Consider the following 6,973-nt stretch of genomic DNA (forward strand, 5'->3'; position numbering starts at 1 on the left):
ACTGGTCCGGGAAGATTCCACCTGTCACACGGCAACTAAACCCACAGGCCACAACTACTGAACCTGCGTGTTGCAATTACTGAAGCTCGTGCACCTAGAGTCTGTGCTTCACAACAAGAGAAGGCACCTCAGTGAAGCTCGAGCACCGCAACAAAGACTAGCCCCTACTCACCACGACTAGAACTTTAAAGACAGCTATCCGTTAACTCAGGAATTCTCCTTCAGTGCATCCACTCTCCATAAGGATTTCAGTGCCCAAAGAGGTGTGTGTAAGTGTTCACTGATAAAGGAAAAGTAGAATAAATGTGGGTATTCCCACACCATGAAATATTATACAACACTTTTTAAAATTAAGAAGATGGAAAACTCCTGGCCTGGAATATTTTTCAAAACCTACTTTTAGATAAAAAGAGTGGTCTGCATGTAGTGTGGCCAAAAGTTTCATAAAAAATAAAAATAAAAACGTGTTTAAGCATAGATTATATATGTGTGTATATATATATATATATGATAAAAAAAAAGGTCTAGGGGAGGAAATTTTGATGGGGAAAGTGAAGGGGAAATTTTAAGTTTGCTCTATATTCTTAAAGTGCTTATAATTAGATTATATATATATAACTTGTCTAATTTCTTAAACTGACTCTTGAGAAATCTGTATGCAGATCAGGAAGCAACAGTTAGAAGTGGACATGGAACAGACTAGTTCCAAATAGGGAAAGGAGTACATCAAGGCTGTATATAGTCACCCTGCTTATTTAACTTATATGCAAAGTACATCATGAGAAACGCTGGGCTGGATGAAGCACAAACTGGAATCAAGATTGCCGGGAGAAATATCAATAACCTCAGATATGCAGACGGAGAAGGCAATGGCAGCCCACTCCAGCACTCTTGCCTGGAAAATCCCATGGACAGAGGAGCCTGGTAGGCTGCAGTCCATGGGGTCGTGAAGAGTCAGACATGACTGAGCGACTTCACTTTCACTTTTCACTTTCATGCATTGGAGAAGGAAATGGCAACCCACTCCAGTGTTCTTCCCTGGAGAATACCAGGGACAAGGGAGCCTGGTGGTGGGCTGCTGTCTCTGGGGTCACACAGAGTCGGACACGACTGAAGCGACTTAGCAGCAGCAGCAGCAGATATGCAGATGACACTACCCTTATGGCAGAAAGTGAAGAGGAGCTAAAAAGCCTCTTGATGAAAGTGAAAGAGGAGAGTGAAAAAGTTGGCTTAAAGCTCAACATTCAGAAAACGAAGACCATGGCATCCAGTCCCATCACTTCATGGGAAATAGATGGGGAAACAGTGGAAACAGTGTCAGACTTTATTTTTGGGGGCTCCGAAATCACTGCAGATGGTGACTGCAGCCACGAAATTAAAAGACGCTTACTCCTTGGAAGAAAAGTTATGACCAACCTAGATAGTATATTCAAAAGCAGAGACATTACTTTGGTAAAAAAGGTCTGTCTAGTCAAGGCTATGGTTTTTCCAGTAATCATGTATGGATGTGAGAGTTGGACTGTGAAGAAAGTTGAGCACCGAAGAATTGATGCTTTTGAACTGTGGTGTTGGAGAGGACTCTTGAGCATCCCTTGGACTGCAAGGAGATCCAACCAGTCCATTCTGAAGGAAATCAACCCTGGGATTTCTTTGGAAGGAATGATGCTAAAGCTGAAACTCCAGTACTTTGGCCACCTCATGCGAAGAGTTGACTCATTGGAAAAGACTTTGATGCTGGGAGGGATTGGGGGCAAGAGGAGAAGAAGACAACAGAGGATGAGATGGCTGGATGGCATTACTGACTCAATGGACATGAATCTGAGTGAACTTCAGGAGTTGGTGATGGACAGGGAGGCCTGGCGTGCCGCGATTCATGGGGTCACAAAGAGTCGCACACGACTGAGCTACTGAACTGAACTGATACCTGTATTATCCACTCAAGAAGTAAAAACTCCACAATATGGAAATTTAAGCCTCTTCTGCCCTTTGGCTCGGCCATCTCCTTTGTGACTCCCCACTCTGTATGAAGGCAAGATGGCAGCATTGTTTCTAGCCATCAGAGCTAACACAGCCATGCCCAGAAACAAGGCCGCCTTCTCCTGATGCTTTTCTTAGGAATAAGGTAATAGTTTTCTGAATTAACCCCATCCCCCACACCCCTGGGACACATAGCTTCTTTTCCCATCTCACTGGCCTGAAGTGAGCCCCATGCCTTCGTGAAGCCAGCACTGCAAGGCGAGCTTCCATACCAGCATGGGATAGATTAACCTTTCAAGGGCTTGGATCTGAGGAAATTGATGCCATATCCACTAAATATTTTGACTCCTTAAAGTGTCTCAGATGTGTGTAAGGGCATTTTTCAAGATGATAAAACATTTTTCATAGTAACTTCTTCCTATCCTGAAGCATTTAAAAAGACCATTAATCATTTTATCGTGAAGCATTTGAAACAAATTATAAAAATAATGTTCCTCAAAAATTAAAAATAGAATTACCATATAATCTAGCATTTCCACTTCTAGATATATAACCATAAGAAGGAAAAGCAGGGACTAGAACAGATGTTTGTACACCCACATTCATGGCAGCATTATTCCCAATAACCAAAAGGTGAAAGCAACACAAGTGTCCACTGATAGATGAATGGATAAATAAAAGGAAGTGCATATATATATATATATATATATATAGAGAGAGAGAGAGAGAGAGGAGTACTATTCAGCCCTAAAAGGAAGGAATTTCTGTTACAGGCAACAACATTGATGAACCTGGAAGATTTTCTGCTCAGTTAAATAAGACAGTCACCAAAGGACAAATACTGTATGATTCCATGTGTGTGGAGTTCCGAGAGTAGTCAAATTCTTAGAGACAGAAAGTCGAGTGGTGGTTCCTAGGGGTTGGAGAGAGCGGAGAATGAGACATTATTGTTGTTTTTGGTGACACCATGTGGCACATGGGATCTCAGTTCCCCAACTAGGAATGGAACCTATACCCGCTGAAGTGGAAGTGCTGAGTCTTAACTACTGAACCACCAGGGAAGTCCAAGGCATTATTGCTTGGTGGATACAGAGTTTCATTCTAGGAAGATGAAAGAGGTTCTATAGTTGTTGATGGTTGCACAACAATGTGAATGTACTTAATGCCTCTGAACTGTGCCCTTGAGAAGGTTAAAATGGGGGACTTCCCTGGCAGTCCAGTGGTTAAGACTTCTGCTTCCACTGCAGGGGGCACAGGTCCCATCCCTTTCCAGGGAACTGAAAATCCTGCACCCTTCTCGACAAAGAAAAAGAGTTAAAATGGTAAATTTTGTTATGTATATTTTACAGTGAAAAAAAGAATGCAAAAAAATCCTTCAACTTAATCTTGAAAAAAGAATAATATAATGAACACTTAGTTTATCAAATCTTCACATGATGTCTTTTTTCCTCTCCTTTTTAATGAAACAAAAGATTATAGATTTAACTGGATCTTCTCAATTTATATTTTGAGATTTATCTGTGTTGATACATGTGGTTCTGTGTCATTTATCTTAATTGCTGTATTGTAACTCATGCATATGCCACAATTTATTTATCCATGGACATGAGGTTGTTTTCAGTTTTTCAATATTACTCACAGGGCAGCAGTCAATTCTTGTATTTTTCTCTGTAAGTGCACATGACGTTTTCTCTAGAAGGATAAATAGATAGAGATCCTGGGCAGTAGGTATAAGTATCTTTGACTTTCTTAGGAATTGCTCTAAGCAATTTTTCTAAACAAATCTCCAAAGCTCTCCTCAGGGCTTACAGCAATTTACACTTCCAGCGGCAATTATGAAAGTTCCCATTTTTCTACATTCTGTGACTTGACATTCATTGGACCCTTTGTATTGTGCCAATCTGATGCAGGTAAAATGATATCTCATTGTCATTTTGATTTTGAATGGCTCTCTTGTTATGAAACATTTTGCTTAGCCCTTTTGTTGCTGACTGTTTGGGCAGATGGTACTGTTTGCTCCCCACAGCTGTTTTACTCTGCTTTTCCCTTAAAAAAAAAAAAAAGACAAACACCTAAATTTCAGTTGGGCTTATGGCCTCCTGTAATAAAGACCACCCTTCCCATCATCTCTTACAACTATGTATAGCCAAGTGATTAGTGTTTCGCTGATTAGACTGAACAGAGGCTGTGCACCTTCAGGGACGTGTCAAAGGGAGGAGGCATGCCCTTCTTGCCTTCTTCTTTCCTTTCAGCTGGAATGCAGATATGATGGCTGCAGCTGGAGCAGTTATCTTGGACGATGAAGTGAACTTGGAAACCAAAGCATGAGAGGCAGAGGAACCGGTTAGAAGGAACGAGCCTGGGTGGACCCATGACCATGAATCACTGCACCAGCCCTGGACTGCCCACCCAGACATACTCATGATGGAGAAAGAGACTTCTGCTTTGCTTCAGACACTGCTACCCTATATTTTCTATCTCTCACCAGGAATCCAATCCTAACAATACACTGATCAGTTCAGTCTTATGCACACCACCCAAGGGAGGACACGTGTGTGTCTGGGGAGGACTGAGAAAGGAGTGGTTCTGAGGAAGCACCAATACATCCCTATAGAGGGCAACCCGGTCAGTTTCCCAGGCCTGGACTGTGAGTTAAACTCTGGACGTGACTTGAGTCACCTAACATCCTTCCCTAGAAGATGTCTAAACGAGAAAAACCATTTTAGAGTGAGGCGGTGCTTTCAGAGTCTGAAGTCTGTGCGGCCTTCTCTGCCTTTCAAGGGAACTGCTCCTGGAGGGTGGTCTCAGGAGGTGGCAGGCAGACTCTGACCTCCACGGAGGCTCAGCGTGTAACTCCTTGCCCACACCTGCTGTGGGGCTGGGCTTGAGTCCTTTGGGAGACACGAAGAATAAAAACCTTGGGACATTTTTGTTTCTTCTAAGCAACTGGTGTGCTTCTTCTCATAGAGAGTGAGGACTGTGTGAGACTGCGTGTGTTCTGTTTTTACTGAAACAGAACAACGGGTGACTGGGTTATTACAAGTATATTGGACTTGACACCCTGCTTCTCTGGTACCATCCTCACGCCTAGCTCACTACCTGTCTATCTCTAATTTATAGTCTCCCTTGCATTCTTTTTTTGCGGGGGTGAGGAGGGTGAAGTAGGAAAGAACAGCTTTATTGCTTTGCCAGGTAAAGGGGGTCACGGGGGGCTAATGCCCTCAAAACTATGCGTCCTGACCTGGAGCAGGTAGTGAGGGATTCTATAGTAAAATAATTCAAAGAAGATGTGATCGGTTGGTAGACATTCTTCTGATTGGTTGAACATTCTTCTGCTTACCTTCTGTGGTGAGGTAAGTGGGAGTCAGCATCACTGACTTTCAGGTTCCAACCAGTGTGGGGTCTACCTGCTTATGGGCAGCATACAATTAACTTCTCCCACTTGTTGGAGGTTTAGTATCTGCAAAACAGCTCAAAGACATTGTTATGTATATCCCTTGATGGGGAATCCCTTGCCTTCTGAGTTGCCTGTAATATTTGATAGAATGTCAGCAGGGAAGAGAGAGACTAAATACATCATATGTAAATATCATTGGAATTTACCCATCCAAATCAGAGTATTACTTCCCCAAAGCAGTCCCCTCCAGAGACCCTGCTTATCACCTGATGCTGTTGCTACCCTGTTACCCATCCCATCACCCCAGGGAGGCCTAAAGACTCTGTCTAAGAGAATAGCTTTTTTTTGGAGGAGGGTGGAGTGTAATACTTCATGCACTTGATACATGTGTTCAAAGTAGCAATGTTGCCCATCTCCCAGGAAATACCATCCCCAGTGCCTCCCAGGTAAACAGGGTCCCTGAGGATTCAGGTCCCATAGCACCTGGCCTGAATGGTGCCCCCTAGGACTGGGCAGCATAGCACTGCAACAGCTGCAGAGTGCCTGCTGGAACCAGCCCCCAAATAAGGTTCTCAAGTTCCAGGGGGTCCTAGTTTGGGGGAAGAAACAGATATAAACAATCATTGTAAAGCAAAGAACTATCCTGTCAGCCTGTTTATTGATAGCTTAAAGTGAAAGTGAAGTCGCTCAGTCCTGTCTGACTCTTTGCAACCTGTGGACTGTAGCCCACCAAGCTCCTCCGTGCATGGGATGCTCTAGGCAAGAATACTGGAGTGGGTTGCCATTTCCTTCTCCAATTGATATCTTAAGGGAAACATCAATTTGGAATGCAGAGAAGCGGTTCTCAAAAGTTTCATGGTTGAGGACTGGGGGTTGGGGAAGCCATTAGAACCTGTCTTTAGATGAAAAGAGGGTTTTTCAACCAACCTGTGGTTGGTGTACGGAGAAGGCAAAGGCACCTTAAAATAGCACATATTTATTTTCTTACAATGCTGGAAGCCAAAAACCCCAATTCAGTTTCTTTGAGCTGAATCTCCCAATTGCTGCTCCCAGCTCAGAGCAGGTCCGAGCTCCCTCCAGAGGCTCTAAGGGAACATGTTCCTTTTCTCTTCCAAGAAAGGGGTGTTTGCCAGCATCACTTGGCTTGTGTCTGCCTCACTCCAGTCTTCAGGGCTCTCTCCACTCTGTCTTAACATTATCTTCTCATCTGAGTATCATAAAATTGCCTTCCGCTTCCTTCTTACATCCTAAAGGAAATCAACCCTGAACATTCATTGGAAGGGCTGATTCTGAAGCTGAAACTCCCAATACTTTGGCTGACTCACTGGAAAAGATCCCGGTGCTGGGAAAGACTGAAGGCAAGAGAAGAGGCAGCAGAGGATGAGATGGTTGAATGGTATCACCGATTCAATGGACATGTGTTTGCACAAACGTTGGGAGCTAGTGAATGACAAGGAAGCCTGGTGTGCTGCTCTTCACAGGGTAGCAGAGTCGGACATGACTTAGTGACTTAACAACAAGGATACAAGTGTCTGATTGCCTTTAGGGCCTACGTGGATGATCCAGGATAAGCTCCCATCTCAAAAAGCTTAACTGAAT

This window comes from Ovis canadensis, chromosome 3, assembly GCF_042477335.2.
Source record: "Ovis canadensis isolate MfBH-ARS-UI-01 breed Bighorn chromosome 3, ARS-UI_OviCan_v2, whole genome shotgun sequence".
Classification (NCBI taxonomy): Eukaryota; Metazoa; Chordata; class Mammalia; order Artiodactyla; family Bovidae; genus Ovis; species Ovis canadensis.